This window comes from Pseudopipra pipra, chromosome W, assembly GCF_036250125.1.
Source record: "Pseudopipra pipra isolate bDixPip1 chromosome W, bDixPip1.hap1, whole genome shotgun sequence".
Classification (NCBI taxonomy): domain Eukaryota; kingdom Metazoa; phylum Chordata; class Aves; order Passeriformes; family Pipridae; genus Pseudopipra; species Pseudopipra pipra.
This window is the reverse complement of record NC_087580.1, coordinates 20112354-20132083: the sequence shown is the minus strand read 5'-3', so window position 1 is coordinate 20132083 and position 19730 is coordinate 20112354. Positions and strand designations below refer to the sequence as shown.

The 19730-nt window shown below is 52.5% G+C and overlaps 1 protein-coding gene across 1 annotated transcript in view; it reads right to left on the bottom strand.

Annotated features, from left to right (window-relative positions):
• LOC135405349 (zinc finger protein 70-like) overlaps nucleotides 1-19730 on the bottom strand; it is a 431851-nt gene that overhangs the window by 354255 nt on the left and 57866 nt on the right. The gene's annotated exons all lie outside the window — the stretch shown is intronic.

The window sequence follows — 19730 nt, the reverse complement described above, 5'->3', positions numbered from 1 at the left end:
GCGCTCTCCCGGCGGCGATCCCGGAGCTCCCGCCCCCGGCGCTGCCTGGCAGCGGGTGCCGGGGCCCTTCGGGGCCGCTCGGGAGCGCGGCTGTTCCGCACACGGAGGCGCTTTTCTCCCTCAGCACGTCCCGTGTAACAACTGCTGGGCTTGCACCGCCTGTGCCAGGGGTAGAACCGTCCCCGTAAGGTCACTTGGTCTGATCTGTCACAAACGCCGTGAAAACGTGGAACAGGAGCGTTCTCACAGCAGTGACTGTCCCCCTGTACTCAGCACTGGGGAGGCCACACGTCAAGTTCTGCGTCCAGTTCTGGACCCCTCAGTTTAGGAAGGATATTGTTATAGGTTGTTAAAGAATAAATTTGCAGATCAGAATAAGAGACAAATCAAGAATGTTATAATATTATATTTAGTGTTTTTGTTAAAAGCACAAGTTTGAGAGTTGTGTAATAACTAACCACAAGATCTGTTAAACTGCTGACTAACAAACCACAACGCAGAGATGAATTGTCACATTATTCCATGTTGTTCTTTAAAAGTGCTTGTTCTAAGTATATTTGTAGGGATCAAGATGGAGAAAGCAGGGGGAGGGGTAGACCACGAGGTTTGGATTAAGAAACCGTTACCTGCAATGGAAAATTCCAGCATTACGACCCATAGAGACTATTGACTACTGGACTATTGGCTGATGCCCCTCAGCAACCGGATTAGCCCGCAAAAAGGGGAACCAAACAGGAGTCAGCCCGCGAAAGAGGAACCAAACAGAATCTAACCCGCGAAACTGGAGCCAATGGATAGATGACGTGACATTGGGGGAGATGGTTGTAAAAGGATATAAGAAGTCCTGCCCTGTTGTTCCCTTTTGCGGACCATGGCAGGAACAAGGGGTTTCCTGCGGTCACCCGGCTAGTCGTTTTGCTTATTTGTCTTCAATAAATTCGTTATTTCCTATTGAGGTGCTGCAGCAGGTCCGGAGAAGGGCAACAGAGCTGATGAAGGATCTGCAGTGGATGTCCTATGAGGAGCGGCTGAGGGAGCTGGGGAGGTTTAAGCTGCAGAAAAGGAGGCTCAGGGGAGACCTTGTCACTCTCTACAACCACCTTAAAAGAGGTTGTAGCCAGAGGCCAGAGGAGATCGGCCTCTTCTCCCAGGAAACAAGTGACAGGACAACAGGACACAGTCTTAAGCTGTGCCAGGGGAGGTTTCGGGTGGACATGAGGAAGACTTTCTTCACTGAAAGCGTGATTAGACGTGGGAATGGACTGCCCAGGGAGGGGGGTGAGTCACTGTCCTTGGAGGTGTTTAAGAAACAACTGGATGTGGCACTTGATGCCATGGTCTGGTTGACATGGTGGTGTTGGGTCATAGGTTGGACTTGATGATCTCAGAGGTCTTTTCCAACCTAATTAATTCTGTGATTCTGTGAACTGGGATACAGTCTTTTTCAGCATAATGCTCCAAAGGGCCACAGCAGACCTCAATGATCAGGATGGTATCTACATTCGATACCGTACTGATGGAAGCCTTTTCAACCTAAGGCAACTGAAGGCCCACACCAAGACCTTAGAATCATAGAATCATAGAATCATAGAATAGATTGGGTTGGAAAAGACCTCCAAGATCATCAAGTCCAACCCCTGATCCAACTCCAATTACTATATCATGGCACTAAGGGCCACGTCCAATCTCTTTTTAAAAACCTCCAGGGATGGTGAATCCACCACCTCTCTGGGTAGGCCGTTCCAATGCCTGATAACCCTCTCTGTAAAGAATTTCTTCCTAACATCCAACCTAAACCTCCCCTGGCAGAGCTTGAGCCCATGTCCCCTTGTCCTATTGTTGGTTGCCTGGGAGAAGAGACCAACCCCCGCCTGGCTATAACCTCCCTTCAGGGAGTTGAAGAGAGTGATGAGGTCGCCTCTAAGCCTTCTCTTCTCCAGACTAAACAACCCCAGCTCCCTCAGCCTCTCCTCATAGGACTTGTGCTCAAGTCCCTTCACCAGCCTCGTTGCTCTTCTCTGGACCCGCTCCAGCACCTCAATATCCTTCCTGAACTGAGGGGCCCAGAACTGAACACAATACTCAAGGTGTGGCCTCACCAACGCAGAGTACAGGGGAAGGATCACTTCTCTGCTCCTGCTGGCCACACCGTTCCTGATGCAGGCCAGGATGCCATTGGCCTTCTTGGCCACCTGGGCACACTGCTGGCTCATGTTCAGCCTCCTGTCGATCAGGACCCCCAAGTCCCTTTCCGCCTGGCTGCTCTCCAGCCACTCTGTGCCCAGCCTGTAGCGCTGCAGGGGGTTGTTGTGGCCAAAGTGCAGGACCCGGCACTTGGCCTTGTTGAACTTCATTCCATTGGAATCAGCCCATCTCTCCAGTCTATCCAGGTCCCTCTGCAGAGCCCTCCTGCCTTCCGGCAGGTCGACACTCCCTCCCAACTTGGTGTCATCTGCAAATTTGCTGATGATGGACTCAATCCCCTCATCTAAATCATCGATAAAGATGTTAAACAGGATTGGGCCCAGCACTGACCCCTGGGGAACACCACTGGTGACCAGCCGCCAGCTGGATGCAGTTCCATTCACCAGCACTCTCTGGGCCCGGCCCTCGAGCCAGTTCCTGACCCAGCACAGGGTGCCCCTGTCCAAGCCGTGGGCTGCCAGCTTTTCAAAGAGTATGCTATGGGAGACAGTGTCAAAGGCTTTGACCTTAAACCATCTTGTCCAGGAGCTGCTTTATGCTGATGACGCCACCCTTGTGGCTCACACAGAAGCAGCTCTGCAGCGTTTAACATCCTGCTTTGTAAAGGCTGCTGAGCTTTTTGGGCTGGAAGTCAGCTTGAAGAAGACAGAAGTTCTCCATCACCCTGCACCTCAGGAAGTCTTCCTTCATCCCCATATCACCATTGGCGAATCAGAGCTCAAATCAGTCCAACAGTTTAATTACCTAGGTAACCTCATCTCCTCGGATGGTAAGATTGACAAAGAGATAGACAACAGGTTAGCAAAGGCATATAGTGCCTTCGGAAAGCTTCATAAAAGAGTTTGGCGAAATAAACACCTGAAGAAAAGTACAAAGATCAGTGTTTACAGAGCCATCGTGCTGTCTACTCTCCTATACAGATCTGAATCATGGGTCATCTACCGCCACCTCCTGTGACTCTTAGAACACTTCCATCAACGCTGTCTCTGCACAATCCTAAACATCCACTGGTCAGATTATGTGACCAATACATCTGTTCTAGAACAAGCAGCAGTCACAAGTATTGAGGCCGTGTTGCTGAGAACACAGCTGCATTGGGCAGGGCACGTCTCAAGGATGAAGGACCATCGCCTGCCTAAGATCCTGCTCTATGGTGAACTTGCCACCAGCTGCCACAAGAGAGGAGCCCCAAAGAGAAGATACAAGGACTCCCTGAAACAATATCTCAGCCTTGGCCATATTGATCACCATCACTGGTCTACTCTGGCCTCCAATCAGGAGGCCTGGAGACAAACCATCTATAACGCTGCTGATGCTTTTGAGAACGCATGCAGGATCACTCTTGAGGAGAAAAGAAAACGCAGAAAGAATCGTGCCTTGCAGAATATACCACCTAAGGAGTCTTTCTGCTGTGCCTTTTGCAACCAGACATGTCTATCTCGTATTAACCTTTTTAGCCACCAGCGTGCTTGCAACAAACGTGGGTAGAGCCCTTCACAAATCTTCGTTCGCAAAGCCCGGCCATGATGATAAATGGGTCCCACTGAGGGACACTACTGTGAAAGTGTCCCCAGATTCCAGTTGGAACAGAAAACTGCAGACAGTGATGACAAGGATGGACAAGCAAGGGAAAGATGGCTCTGATGCTGAGGAAACTTGGACGTGTTTCATTAATCCAACAGGCCAAGCCCTGACGCCCAGCCCCTGGGAAGGCAGATCCTGTCCCTGCCTCATTCCTCAGGGCTCTTCCTGGGGCACTGGGATGTGGGATGTGCAATGCCAAGGGCAGGCCCATGGGGTGGCACCTGCCAGGCTGCTGAGCAGGGACAAGGAGGCCATGAGGCCCCAGGGCTGCAAGGGGCACTCCCCTCCTCCTGGCATCAGGGGCACAGACAGCAGCCATGGCCAAAGGCCTGCAGAAGGTGGCTGTGTCAGGGCCTTTCAGCTTCTCCCCCTCCCTGTCTCTTCTCCAGCCCAGGCTGTCCTACAGTGTCCATGCCCTGCCCCTTTCCCTGCAGGCTGTCGTCATCCCCCCGGCTGCCCCACCTGGCTGGCACCTTCCTACACTGACATCTCTGCGTCCTCCCTGGCTCTTCCTGCACACACAAAGCCTTGGCCTCATCCAGACTCCTCCTGGCTGACGTGTTGCAGCAAAGCGTTTTCCATAGAGCGAAATTCCTTTTTCCTCATGTCCACTCAGGACCTCCCCAGCTGCACTTGACATTAATTCTTCCTTTCTCATGTTCTTTTCTGCTATGACAAAAGGATCCACCATCTCTAAATCCTCCCTTCAAGCCTTCTGAGGGCTGTCCTGTACTGTCCTCACTCTCCACACCAGTGAGGCCACAGCTCCTTAGCCCCTCTCTAGTGCTCCTGTGCTTGAGACCTTTCAAGCCCATCTTGGGAGATCTCTGGGCACTCACAGATGTTTTTGCAGATGCAAATGTCATGCTCATAGTCTAAGGAAATCACAGGGATACTTTTTACCAAGGCCTGTAGTGGCAGAACATGGGGCAGTGGCTTTGAAGTGAAAGAGTTTTACACTGGATAATAGGAGGAAAGATTTAGCAATAAGGGCAGCAGGAACTGGAACAGGTTTCCAGAGAAATGGATGTCCCATCCCTGCCTTTATCCAAGGTCAGAGAGTGAGTAACCTGAATTAGTAAAAGATGTCACTGCCCACAGCCAGGGACTTGGACCAGGTGGCCTTTTATCTCCCTTCCAAGACAAATCATTCTGGGATTCTTTTGAGTCTAAAGTCCCAAACCCCTTCTCCAAAGAATTTCCATTTTTGAGAACATGAATTGCCACGTTTTTGGAGAAATCCTTCAAAGCCCAAAAGGTAAAAATTAATGCCAAGGAAGTTCCAAGGTATCTGTATGAAACTTTAAGCAAGTGGGTCAATGGCAGAACCTCTCAGGGTGACCTTGCAGCTGAGGATGGGGGATTCGGCCTTGAGGTCTGAGACTCAGAAAGGGTCTTTGGGGACTGGGCAAGACTTGTCCTGGGATGTCTAGCAAAGAACCAAAGCAAGGGTAGGATCACAGTGGTTTCTGGAGGAACAAGCATGAAAAAACAGAGAGCAAAGAGGCTGAAAAAGCTGGTCATGTTAAACAGGAGGCTGGTCAAGACACGTCCCTGGCTGTGCCCTGCAAGTGATCCCCACAGCCTGTCCCGTTTTCTTAAGAACTCCATTGCCAAGAAGTTTCTGTGGGGAGGGACCTCTCTGCTCCTGGCACAGATTGTGGCCCAAGGTCCAGCCACTGCAGCAGGAGCCACAACTAGTCAGGTCTTGTGTTCTTTGGGGGGCCAGACTCTGCCCACACTGGGGGGTGTGTGTGTTGGAAGCACAAAAGAGTGAAGCAAATGCAAAGCTAAACACACAATGTAGCCTGACTTTGTCCCTAAGTGGGGGATGAGAATTGGACACAACATGTGCAGGGACAGAGGGAGGGGTTTGTCCCCCTGGCCCTGCCCAGAAGGGACACCTTTCAGGAAGGGTTGTGGCCTTGGCTGTGCTGAGGGTTGCCCCAGGCAATGCAGCTTGGGATTGCAGTGGCACTGTCAGGGCTCTGCAGAGCTCCTGGCAGTTCCTGCATTTGTCCCCAGCAATGCCAGAGACCTGCAGGGGTTGCAGTCAATCACTTGTGCTCTTTGGGACCCCGACTGGCTCTGCTGAATGTCAGCAGGCCTGGAGTTCCCAGACTGTTCCTGCATCCAGGGTCGGGCCTGCAGTGACGTTTGTGCAGCATTCAATTGGGGCAGTGGCAGGATGGCCATGGATCCATTCCTGCACAAACACAATGGGGCTCCATCCCAGGCAGGGAGAGAATGGGACCACAAATGTTGGACGGATAAGAAGCAGGGAATTTTGGCACTGTGGAACCCCATGGAACCAAAGGAACCCTGGGACATGGCAGAACCTCCTGGAATCAAGGGGACATTGTGACCCTGCAGCACCTCATGGAACCAAAGGGAGTCTGGGACGTGGCAGGGCCTGATGGAAACAAAGGAACCTCCTGGGAACAAAGGGACCCTGGACACTGCCAAAACTCAGGGAGACAAGGGAACCCCAGGACACTGTGGAATCTCCTGGAATCCAGGGGGCATTGGAATACACTGGGGCCTCCTGGAACCAAAGGGAACATGGGACACTGTGGAACCTCATGGAATCAAAAGGACCCCGGGACTTTGTGGAACATCAGGGAATCAAGGGGCCAGTGTGACATCCCAGAACCTTTTGGAACCAAAGGGAACCAATGGGACATTGTGGAATCTCATGGAATCAAGGGGCCATTGTGACACTGGGGAAAATGATGGAATCAGTGAGCCATTGTCACACTGCAGGGCCTTATGGAGCCAAAGAACACTGGAAAACAGTGCAACCTCATGGAATCAAGGAGCCATTGTCCCACTGCGGAGCCTCAAGGAATAAGGGATCCAATCTTTGCCTCAGATTTTGTCAGCAAATTAAATTTAAGGAATTACAGAAGGATTAAACCACTTTTGTCCCACTGGTTTTAATGATTGGCAAAATGAGAACATGTATATGAAATGAATTATTTATTCTTACAAATGATCAGACAAAAGATCTTAATCAGAATTATTTACTACACAGTACAAAGGCTAAAACTTCTAGTAGTGCAGTATAAGATAGGATAGTGCACTATATTGAAGCAATTATTGAAACAATTGCGTTAAAGCTAGCCAAAAGAAATAATTATTACATGGAGATCTGATGTAACTCACCCAGACCAACGATCGTGGGGAGATTTCTTTTGCTCAACCTTGTGGAGTGTCCTTGGAGGGTATCTCCACCCAAGGCAGGAATCTCCACATATATACCCCAAGAAGGGCTGTGTTAGAAGAACCTGTGAAACAGAGAAAGGCATGAAAAGTTAACTTAGTATAGCAGAACGAGGTCTGAAGAGTTAACTTAGAATACATACTCCGAGCAGAGAAATAGGAAACTATGTTTCAAGAACTAACAAAAATAACAAATACATAAATCTGACACACTGACACAAAGAGAACATAAAAGTAAGGAAATAATAGAACACTAGGAATGCTAACATATGCATAAACAGATATATGGTAAGAACACAGAAAGATAAGGGGAAAAAGGAGGATCAGGGTCCAGAAACTCCTGCCAGATGTTCAGGAACCCCTGCCAAATACAACTAGTAGTCAGCCAAATTAAAGAAAGTTCAAAAGTTTACCTGTGGAAGAGGAGTAGAACTAAGACCCCTGTGGCCGAAGTAACCGGATGTACCACCCAGACTCTCCCCAAAATGAAGACCTCTCCCCTAACTCTGCCCTAACTCCACCTGTTATGAATATTATAAATAGATGTTGCAATATTATGAATATTCATGAAAAATGATGTAATCTCTTAACAAGAAATGTATAAACACTCCAGCTTGATCACTGCCTGCTTTGGAGCTCTTTGTCCAGCGCCAGCTGGGAGCTCCCCAACGTTGCTCTGTAATAAATACCTCCTCTTAAAGACTAAAAACTTTGTCTCTGAGCAGTTCTTCTGGCCTTTTGGGGCAAAATTCAGCATCACCTGCCTGTATGAAAGGGGACCCTCCCACCACTGCCCAGAACACCATCCTGGGCCTGGAAAAGCAAGTCCTGTGGAGACACGGCCCTCCAGAAACACTGGGGTTGGACAGCAGGACTCTTTTCCAAAACAACCTTGGGCACACCTGGACCAGAGAGCTCAGCATGGAGTGGATGGATCATATTCCCTGTCAGGCACCAGCCTCTGGGAAAGTTGAATGGTAGAGTGGACTGTTGAAAACCACCTTGAAAGCAATGGGCAGTGGGACCTTCAAACCTTGGGATCTGCATTTAGCAAAAGCCACCCAGTTAGTTAATCCTGTAAGCTCAAGAGACAAAACTCCAGGCCAGTTCAGTGTCTAAGATCAGCTAAAAAGGGCAGGTCTTTAATCAGGCCCACAGGCCCAGGGGAACACACACGACGCGCCCTCCCAGGCAATGGTTCTACAGTTTTAGAAGATGGTCCGTCCAATGCCAGAACTCTCCACTCCCCGGTTCTGCCCAGTTCTGCCCCCCAACACGCTCCTTGGGGAATTGGGTTTGGGGTCTTTGGGACCCCTTCTTCCTCATCTTTCTCTTCTTCACAGCACGTACAGTCCTTGGAGCACCTCCAAAGTTCTGGGCTTGAAGGTTGCTTTGTGTCTTGTGGGATCTTGTTGTCCAGGCCTAGGGTGTGCTGTTGTTCAATAGAGGTGTTTTTCTACAATTCTACCTTGAAAAGAAGCGTAAACATGCTAAAGGAATTTAGAAAGTTTGATATAAAATGGGGTAATAGAGTTGAGTCTGTGTAAACTACTATGCTAAATGGTGGCATATAATACAACTACGTTCATCATCATCATCATGGTTGGGCTTCGCGAACGAAGATTTGGGAAGGGCTCTACCCACGTTTGTTGCAAGCGCGTTGGTGGCTGAAAAGGCCAATATGAGATAGGCATGTCCGGTTGCAAAAGGCACAACAGAAGGACTCCTCAGATGGTATATTCCGCAAGGACAGCTACATTAACATCTACATTTACTACACAGCTACTTTTAAAATATAAAAAAAAAAAAAAAAAATCAAAAAAGCTTTAAGGCATCACACAAACCTAGTTAGTTAACTCTACCAGTTGAACTGGCCCTGCCCAAAAAGAACCTCTCTGTACCATTGAAGGGGAGAAAATCCCTGTGGTCCATATGAGGAATATGTTGGGGAGGACAGTTTGGATTAGTCCTGCCTTTAGCAAAGGCAAAGCCAGCCATGGGATTGTTTCTGCTCAAGGACTTGGGTGCACTTGGTGGATGATGCAGAGGGATGGGGAAACACTCTGTGTACCTCCAGGGGATTTGATTTTTGGGTCAGAACAGTCCGTGATGTTGAATTGTAGGATATTGTTTGCTGAATGACGCTCCCACTGTGAACCAGAACTCCCATGAACAAGGAGGTCATTCCTTATGTACATTTTTTTATTTTCTATGCTTTTATGTTTTTATTTTAAAAAAAGTCATGTTTATATTCCCTTCTTCTTCAGTAGCCCCCATCTTGTGTGTCCCAGAGACTTAGTCTAACTGGGGAGTCTCCTATTGGATGTGAGTGACATAAATGAACCCGCAATAACCTTTTGTGTGAGATTCCTTTCCTGAGCAGGGCAGGACTGATCAGGAAATGAGAACAGCTTTCTGGCTGCCCCAGCTTTGGGATGGAACCCTCTGCCTGGAGCTGGAAGAGCTCTGGAGGACCACAAGGGCCAGGGATTTTGTGCTGGCCTGGGGGGATGGGATGGCAGGGAGGGGCTGCAGAGCTCTCAGGATCTCCTGCAGAGCAGAGCAGGGCACACCGGGAGCCTCCTTTGCCTTTTGCCAAGCACGTTCTCCCCCAGCTGGGGCTGAGTCCTCTCGGAGCTCCAGCTCTGCTGTGCCCAGAGGGGCTGGGGCTGTGGTGCCACTGCCCAGAGCAGCCTGCCCTGGGCAAGGTTGTGGGGCCAGAGCCGCCTGGGCTGTGCTGGGGAGAGGCCCTTGGGGGTGGAGAGAGCTCAGGGCAGGTGGGAGAGCTTGGAGGGAGCTGGGCTGGGCTGGAAAGGAGCTGGGAGAGAAAGCCCTGGGTGTGTCTGTGACCCTGTGTGAGCGTGCAGGGGGAGGACTCAGCCCAGGGGGGTTGTGGTGCAGAGCCAGGGCCTGTGGAAGGCATTGAAAACATGCAAGTGCCAGCGAGAGGAGGCTGCTCTGTGCCCCTGGTGGCACAAACAGAACAGGAAGGTGGCACAAACAGAACAGAAGGGCCCAGGACAGTTGTCCCCCCCAGCCTCTCTCCCCTGCCACTGCCAGCACTGTCTGCTCAGCCCAGGGTGAAGGGTGAGTTTTGCTGGGCCCCCTCCATCCTCCTGCTGGGCTCAGGGCCTGTGCCAGGGCCATGGCCAGCCCTGCCCGGCCTCTCTGCTGGCCCAGAGCCCGGCAGAGCCTGGAGCAGGGCTGGCTGTGAGGCCCCACAGGGGACATGGCCTGTCCAGGAGCTTGGAGAGGGGCTGAACAGGAAGGCCCTGGGTGCCCAAGGCCAAGGGCTGCCCTGGGCATCCCGTCAGAGGGGCCCTTCCCCACCCTGAGTGCTCCTGTGCTGGGCTGGGCCTGCCCAGGGGGCTGTGGGACCAGCTGGGAGGCAGCGGGGCACAAAAGGGGTCACGGAGCTGCTGCCAGGGGGGGACAGCAAGGCCAGGGACAGACAAGGGATTGCTGGGCATGGCCTGGGCTGTGCAGGGGCACTGTGGGAAAGGCAAAGCTCCCCTGCAGTTGGGGGCTGCAGGAAAAGTCCAGAGCCCAAAGAGCCTCAAGGGCTGTGTTGGACACCAAGGCTGCAGGAGGGAAAGGTAGGGCTGCTGTGCAATGGGGAGGGGGTTGAATTGCAGCAGACACTGATGTGGTGCTCAGGGACTCCATGGCTTCTCTGCCTGAGTCTTTCCTGGAAAGGTCTCTCAAGCCTCTGTGCTCGGGGAAGGGCTTCAGGGAGGAGGAGAGCACGTCTGGGCAGGAACCTGCTGAAATCCCCGAGGGACAAATGGCAGTGTGTGCCCCTGCAGGGGACTCAGCCTGGCCATGGCACAGCTGGAGCTGCCTGGCTGGGAGCAGCCCTGTCAGAAGCTGTGGGTGGGCAGGGAGCTGGGCAGGAGGCAGCCGTGTGCCCTGGCAGCAAGGGAGGCCAGGAGCACCCTGGGCTGTGGCACCAGACCATCAAGGACGTGCATTCTCCAGGTCACTGCGGCTGAGGAAAGCTGAGGAAAGAGCTGGGAGGTTTATAAATTGTATTGAGTTTACTTTCTGTTTGTGGGCAATGAAGAGAAACTTTCTGTGGCTCTAAGTCTCACCAGTTCCAGATCTCCCAAAGAACACAAACATGATTAGTTGGGGTTCTCACTCCAGTGGCACTTGGAGCTCCCTCCGTACCCAGAGCACAGAGCTCCCTTGTGCCACAGAGTCCTTGGAAATGGAGGGATTAAGGACATAGGACAGGCTGCAGGGCTTGGTCAGGGATTTGGGGTGGTTTTCACCCCAGTGCAGGACCCGGCACTTGGCCTTGTTGAACCTCCTCCAAGTGGCCTGGGCCCATGGGTCCAGCCTGTCCAGATCCCTCTGCAGAGCCTTCCTGCCCTCCAGCACATCAACACTCCCCCCAGCTTGGTGTGCCCTGGGAACTGCCTGAGGCTGCACTCGATGCCCTTGTGCAGATCATTGAGAAAGAGACTGAAGTGCCCTGAGCCCAGTGCTGAGCCCTGGGAACACCCCTGGCTGGAACTCCATTGCCCACCACTCCTTGGGCCTGGCCATCCACACAGATGTTTGCCCAGTGAACAGATGCTGCAGAATGTGTTTGATAAAGGTCCTGTAAGCCCAGAATATTGGGATGAGTGCAGATTTAGCTCTGCACAATAGAGCATTTAATAAATTTTCTCTCTCTTCCTCTCTCTGTGGATCGAGGGAACTTGTGACTTCAGTGTGTGACTCACTGTGTGCAAAGGGCAAATATGGACAGAATGTGGGGCAGGGAGTGTTGGGGGGATCTTGGGATGTGTGCTTGACACAGAAGGTGTTTGCCATTGGTCTAAGACTATCTGCTGCGCAAAGTGGAACTTCAGTGAAGGCAATGTGGACTTAATATACAGCAGGGGAAGGACTTTTGGTTTTTATTGAGCTGTGCCTTCCTCTGGTTTTGTTTGCTGGCAATAAATGAACATCCCTCTGTGTCTTGGGCAGCTCTTTCTCCAAGCCAAGCAGGTGGGAGTTGGTGCCAAGGAGCTGAAACCTGCAGGTCCAGCCTTGAGTGGAGGGAGCTCCGATTTGCCCAAGGCTGCTTTGAGTGCCAGGGGTTTGATGAGGGAATGGTGGGGTGGGGATAGAGATAAAGTCTGATGGATTGTCAGACATAAAGGGTCTTGATTTTCTTATCTATTCAGACTGAATTAGGAGCTGCTTGGGATCAATATCGACTGGGGATTGCTGATATCCATGTATAAACCAGAAAAAAGTAAACAGGCCACAAAAAGACATGTTTTCTCATGGTTTTATTAATACAAGATATTCACTTTGAATGCACTTCTGAGATCTGTCTAATTAACCACAAAAGAATTGAAGACTTAGAAGGAAATTATTCCCAAGGGCTTGTCTCGTTAAGATGCCATCACTGAAAAGAGAGTGTGGAGGAATGAGCAGACAAGGAGACCATCCCTGGGTCTGGGGAAGCAGGAACTCAGAGTCAGTGGTCACAGGTGGAAAATGGACTGTGGAGTGTGGCTGTGAAATCTGTCTAAGAAACCACAAAAGAATGGAAGACTGAAAAGTAAATTACTCCCAGAGTTTTGTCTCCTTAAGATGTTTTGAGTGTCAATGAGCCCTCTGGCACTGAATTCCTGAACCGAGGATCTGAAGACTGAATAAGCCTCTAGAGAAGTCAAATTCATCAGGAAACCTCCAAGTTGCTGAGGATGTCAGCAAGCCTCACTGAGGCCATCACTGAAAAGAGAGTGTGGAGGGAATTCCCTGGGACTGGGGAAGCAGGAACTCAAGAGTCACTGATTCCAGGTGGAAAATGGACTGTGGGATGTTTCTGTGAGAGCCCACAGAGGGTGTGCTGGTTTCAGGAGGAGTACAGTTAAATTTCTTCCCTGTGGCTGGTGCAGGGCTGTGTTTTGGTTTGTGCTGAACACAGGGTTGATAATCCCAGAATTAGAGAATATGCTGAGTTGGAAGGGACCCACAAGCATCATCCAGTTCAACCCTTAGCCCTGCACAGGATCATCAACCCTTAGCCAGTCACACCATGAGCCTGAGAGGATCATCCAAACACTTCTTGAGCTCTGTCAGCCTTGGTGCTGTGCCCACTGCCCTGGGGAGCCTGGTCAGTGCCCAACCACCCTCTGGGGGAACAACTTTTTTCTAATATCCAACCCTGACACAAATTCAGGCCATTCCCTCAGTCCTGTCCCTGGTCCCCCCAGAGCAGAGCTCAGGGCCTGCCCCTCCTCTGCCCCTGCCCAGGAAGTTGGACCTGCAGTGAGGTCTCCCCTCAGTCTCCTCTTCTCCAGCTGAACACACCAAGTGCCCTCAGTGTCCTCACACGCCTTCCCCCCAAGGCCCTTCCCCATCTTCCTTGCCCTCCTTTGGACACTCTCCAATGGCTCAATCTCTTCCTTCCATTGTGTCCCCCCAAACTGCCCCAATGGTGCAGGTGAGGCCGCCCCAGGGCAGAGCAGAGCGGGACAATCCCCTCCCTGGCCCGGCCGGCCATGCTGGGCCTGATGCCCCCAGGACAGGCTTGGCTCTCCTGGCTGCCAGGGCACTGCTGACTCAGGGCCAACTGGCCACCCACCAGCACCCCCAGGGCCCTTTCCCAGCACTGCTTTCCAGCCTCTCCTTCCCAGTCTGTCCGTCCATGCGGGGTTGCCCCATCCCAGGGCAGAATCCGGCACTTCCCCCTGTTGAAGTTCTCAGGGCTCCTAAAGAGCTGTGAGGTCACTTGCTGTCCCAGGGCTCCATGGTGACCTCCCAGGTGTCATCCTGAGGAATCTCCTGGAATCAAGGGTCTATTGGGACACTGCAGGGCTTTATAGAGCCAAAGAGACCATTGTGACACTGTGGAACCTCATGGAATCAGGAGACTGGTGTGACACTGCAGAACCTCAGGGATGTCTGCTGGAAACTCAACACAGCAGAGAAGAGGCAGCTTAGGAGATTCCTGGAGTGTATGCAGGATAATTTCCTGCTCCAGCTGGTAAACGAGCCTACCAGGGGTGGGGCCCCACTAGACCTGCTGTTCACAAACAGAGAGGGAATGGTGGGAGATGTGGTGGTCGGAGGCCGTCTGGGGCACAGTGACCATGAGAGAATTTTCAATACTCAGGGACACAAAGAGGGCCATCAATAAAACTTCTACCCTGGACTTCCAGAGGGCAGATTTCGGCCTACTCAAAAGACTGGTTCAGAGGGTACCTTGGGAAAGAGCCCTGGAAAACAAAGGGGTCCAGGAGGGATGGACATGCTTCCAGAAGGAAGTCTTGAACGCACAGGAGCTGTCCCAGTGTACCGAAGGGCGAGCCAGCAGGGAAGATGGCCAGCCTGGCTGAACAGGGAGATTTTAAAGGAAATTAGGGGAAAAAAGAGAACTTACTGATTATGGAAAAAAGGGCTGGCTACTCATGAAGAGTTTAGGAATATAGTTAGGTCATGTGGAAAGAAAATTAGAGAGACAAAGGTACAATATGAACTCAATCTAGCCACTTCTGTCAGGGACAACAAGAAGTGCTTCTACAAATACATCAATAGCAAAGGAGGGGCAAGGAAAATCTCCATTCTTTGTTGGACATGGGGGGGAACATAGTGACCAAAGATGAGGAAAAGGCTGAGGTACTTAACACCTTCTTGGCCTCAGTTTTCAACAGTAAGACAGGTTGTCCTCAGGACAAGTGGCCTCTGGAGCTGGTAGACAGAGACAGGAGGCTGAACAGCCCCCCTGTAATCCAGGAGGGAACAGTCAGTGACCTGCTGAGCCACTTGGATCCTCACAAGTCTATGGGACCAGAGGGGATCCACCCAAGGGTGATGAGGAGCTGGCAGAAGAGCTCGCCAAGTCGCTCTCCATCATTTCCCAACAGCCCTGGCTCAGTGGGGAGATCCCAGATGACTGGAAGTTGGTGAATGTCACGCCCAAAAGGGCTGCAAGGAGGACCTGGGAAACTCCAGGCCTGTCAGCCTGAGCTCAGTGCCTGGCAAGGTTATGGAGCAGATCATCCTAAGAGCAGTCCCACAGCACCTACAGGATGGACAAGGGATCAGACCCAGCCAGCACGGGTTTAGGAGGGGCAGGTCCTGTCTGACCAACCTGATCTCCTTTTATGATCAGGTGACCCACCTGGTGGATGAGGGGAAGGTGTGGATGTGTCTGTCTGGACTTCAGCAAAGCCTTGGACACCATCTCCCATGGCACACTCCTGGAAAAGGCTTGGACAGGGGCACTCTGTGCTGGGTTAGGAACTGGCTGGAGGCCTGGGCCCAGAGAGTGGTGGGAATGGTTGGGATCCGGTCACCAGTGGTGTCCCCCAGGGATCAGTGTTGGGCCCGGTCCTGTTTAATATCTTTATTGATGATCTGGATGAGGGGATCGAGGGTACCATTAGCAAATTTGCAGATGACACCAAGTTGGGTGTTGTGTTGATGTGCTGGAAGGCAGGAGGGCTCTGCAGAGGGACCTGGCCAAGCTGGATCCATGGGCTGATTCCAATGGGATGAGGTTCAAGCAGGCCAAGGGCCGGGTCCTGCCCTTTGGCCACAAGAAGCCCTGGCAGCCCCCTGGGCTGGGGCCGGATTGGCTGGAGAGCAGGCAGGCAGAAAGGGAGCTGGGAGTGTGGATGGACAGGAAGCTGAAGAGGAGGCAGAGTGTGGCCAGGTGGCCAAGAGGGCCAATGGTGGGTGGCCTGTCTGAGGAAGAGTGTGGCAGCAGGAGCAGGGAAGTGATTGTTGGCCTGGACTGAGCGCTGGTGAGGCCCCCCCTGGAGTGCTGTGTCCAGCTCTGGCCCCTCAGCTCAGGAAGGCCATGGTGGGGCTGGAGCAGGTGCAGAGAAGGGTAACGAGGCTGGGGAAGGGACTGGAACACAAGTCCTACCAGGAGCAGCTGAGGGAGCTGGGGTTGTTCAGCCTGGAGAGGAGGAGGCTCAGGGGAGACCTCCTCACTCCCTATAACTCTTTGACAGGAGGCTGGAGTGAGGTGGGGGTCAGTCTCTTCTCCCAGGCCACCAGCAGTAGGACAAGAGGGCTGGATCTTAAGCTGCACCAGGGGAGGTTTGGATTGGACATTCAGAAGACTGGGTGATTGGGCATTGGAATGGGCTGCCCAGGGAGGTGGTGGAGTCACTGTCCCTGGGGGTGTTTAGGAAAAGACTCAGTGCCATGGTCTGGTTGACAAGGTGGTGTTGGGTGGTAGGTTGGACTCAATGATCTCGGAGGTCTTTTCCAACCTAGCTGATTCTGTGATTCTTTCATAGCCCCTTCATCTCATGAGGTTTTGCAGTGGTAAAATGGCCCTTTTATTCCCTGAGGTTCCACATGTCACAACGGCCCGTTGGTTCCATGAGTTCCCATGAGTGTCCCAGAGTTTTTTGGTTCCATGAGGCTTCTCAGTGCCACAATATCCCTTTGATTCCATGAGGTTCTGCAGTGTCACAATGGCCCCTGGTTCCATGAGGTTCCACACTGTCTGAGGGTTCCTTTGGTTCCATGAGGCCCTGCAGTGTCACAACATCCCCCTGATTCCATGAGGCCCCACCATGTCACAATTGCCCCTTGGTTCCATGATGTTCCACAGTGTCCCAGGGTTCCTTTGGCTCCATAGGGCTGACACTGGGTTTGGAGACATAGCAGATCTAGTAATAGGTTGCAGAATGCGTCATAGAAAATTTCTGTGTAACCAAGCTGCCAAGCAAAGAAACAATAAAGGAAGGAACTTGTGGTTAACAGAAGCAGCAAAGCAGGCAAAGGTGGGGTGTTACAAAGAATCACAGAATGTGCTGAGTTGGAAGGAACCCATGAGGATCACTGAGTCCAACCCTTGGACCCTGTGACCATCCCCATCTCACACCATGGGCCTGAGAGGATCATCCAAACACTCCTTGAGCTCTGTCAGCCTTGGTGCTGTGCCCACTGCCCTGGGGAGCCTGTTCAGTGCCCAACCACCCTCTGGGGGAACAACTTCTTTCTAATATCCAACCTAAACCTCCCATGACCCAACTCCAGGCCATTCCCTGGGGTCCAGTCCCTGGTCCCCCCAGAGCAGAGCTCAGGGCTTGCCCCTCCTCTGCCCCTCCCCAGGAAGTTGGAACTGCACTGAGGTCTCCCCTCAGTCTCCTCCAGCTGAACACACCAAATGCCTGGTACAGACCGTTCAGAGGCTGTAACGAGGTTCTTTTAGATGATTACTTCCAAGGCGAGATTAAGGCACAAAACTCCAAATGGTCTCAAACAGACAATTAACTTTATTTGTAACAATAAGTAACGGTAAAAGGGGGGGGAGAAAAAGAGGGAAAGATAAGGAAAGATAAGGAAAAGGAAAGGCTACAAAAGGAAAGTGCAAAAAGGTTCCCACCACCAGTGAGAGAACCAGGTGTAGTCAGCCTCAGGCAGTCAGGGAAGGACCGCTGGAGAGAAGCAGGTGGTGAGCAGACTGGATCCAAGGCAAACAGGAGACGCAGGCAGGTGGGACAGGAGCAGGACGGAAGCAGGCGAGACGGAGGCAAAGCAGGACGGAGCGAGGAGCGGGGCCAGCAGCCAGCACGGGACCCTGGGGATGAGGGTGGGCTGGACAGGACCACAGCGCTGGGCACTGCCCTGGCCAGCTTGGCTCCGGGCAGACTTTTCCACGGTGTCGATTGGTGAAGCTGCTGCTATCCAGGCAGGCTGGCTCTGCCAAGGCAAGAAAATGTAGCAACTTTCTGTTGGAGACTCTCCAGGGGTTCCAGCGAGCAGTCCAAAATGTCCCCCTGGGTCGATGAAGACAGCCCTGCTAAAAGCTAAAGTCGGTGTCCACCACTTTGTTCAGTCGCTGGGCTCCTGGGGAGGGGGGGGGGGGGGGGCTCCTGGTAGCCTGAAAAACTTAGTTTGGCATGGAAATAGCCTTGTTAGGGTGAAGTGGTTAAATGCTGCTGGTGCAACTTTAAACGGCTTCGAAGAAGTCTTGCCCAAGGCGCTTAATTGCCCCATTAACACCTCTCACGCCTCGGCAGAGAGGCCAATTACCAATTGTTCATTACACCGGTCAGTGTAAAAACAAAGAAGCCAGTCAGAGATAGAACAATCTCTTACAGAGCCTCACAAGCAGCAGTTGCAGGGCAGCAGGGACCCGACCTGAGCTGCCTTTGGTGCCCAGGAACTGCCCCCACACAGCCCCTCTCCTGCCCGAGGGACCACCAGAAGAGGGGGAGCCCAAAGACATGGACTGGAGGAATTCAACAGGCATTTTGGGGCCATTTTATGGACATTTTGCAGGGGCAGTGCATAGACTAAGGGAACAAGACCTGTGTGTTACACAAAGAAAGGGAAAGGGGTGGTGGGGGCTGAAATCGTATTGAGTCGTGTGGGGCCTGGGCATGATGGGACTAGTGTGGGATAAGGGCTGGAATGTGCTAGTTTGGGTGGGGTGGAGTTAAATTTTCTTTGCAGAGACTGGAGTGGGACTGTGTTTGGGCGTGTGCTGAACACAGGGCTGAGAATAGAGAGAAGGTTTTTAGTGCTGAGCTCACCCAGAGCCAGCACTGGGGAGGGGCTGGGGGTGTGGGGGAGGTTGGGAGGGGACACAGCCAGGACAGGTGACCCCAAATGCCCCAGGGGATATTCCAGACCATGTGACATCATGCTCAGTGTATAAAGTGGGGGAGAGAAGGAGGAAGTGGGGGGACATTTTGAGTGATGGAGCTTGTCTTCCCAAGTCACTGTTCCATGGGATGGGATCTTGTTCTCCTGGAGGTGCTGAACACCTGCTGCCCATGGGAAGCAGGGGATGAACTCCCTGTTTTGCTTTGCTCGTCTGTGCAGCTTTTGCTTGTCCTTATTAAACTCTATCTCATCCCCTCCCAGTTCTCTCCCTAGTCCTGCTGGTGGGTGAGTGAGGAGTGGCTGGGGGGGCTTGGGGCTGGATGGGGTGAAACCACAACAGCCTTTGTTGGTGTCCAAGGTGGGGCTGGGAGCATTGGAGATCCTGACAGGCGGGATTGGGATGTGCTGCAATTTACAGCTGCTGGTGCTGTCTAGGGCTCCTGGCTGTGTGTCAGTCTGGTGCTCCTTAGTGGCTGTTTGTTGCTGTCGCTGCTGCTGAGCTGCTCAGCTCTGATCACCTCACTGTGCTGTGCCTGGGAATGCTGGACAACAGCCCTGGCGATGTGGCCGGGCTGGCAGGAGGCTCGGGAATTGCTGCTGCACTGGACAGGCTGGAACTCCGTGTGAAGTTGAGCTGAAGGGCCTGTGACCTGTGGACGAGTCCAGGATGGAGCAGAGACCCCCCTGCAGCCCAGGGAGGAGCCCACGCCGGAGCAGGGGGTGCCCAAAGGAGGCCGAGCGCCCGTGGGAAGCCCCTGCAGAGCCGCGGAGAGAGGAGCCCACGCAGAACAAGCTCCTGCAGGACTTGTGACCCTGTGGGGACCGACGGTGGAGCAGCCTGTTCCCGAGGGACTGTCTCCCGTGCCAAGTACCCCACGCTGGACGGAGCAGACACGGACTCCGCTCTACCCCACAGGACGGAGCAGACATGGACTCCACTCTACCCCACGCCTGACGGAGCAGACACGGACTCCTCTCAGTGCTGGGTCCAGTCCTTTTTAACATCTTTATCGATGATTTAGATGAGGGGATTGAGTCTATCATCAGCAAATTTGCAGATGACACCAAATTGGGAGGGAGTGTCGACCTGCTGGAAGGCAGGAGGGCTCTGCAGAGGGACCTGGATAGACTGGAGAGAT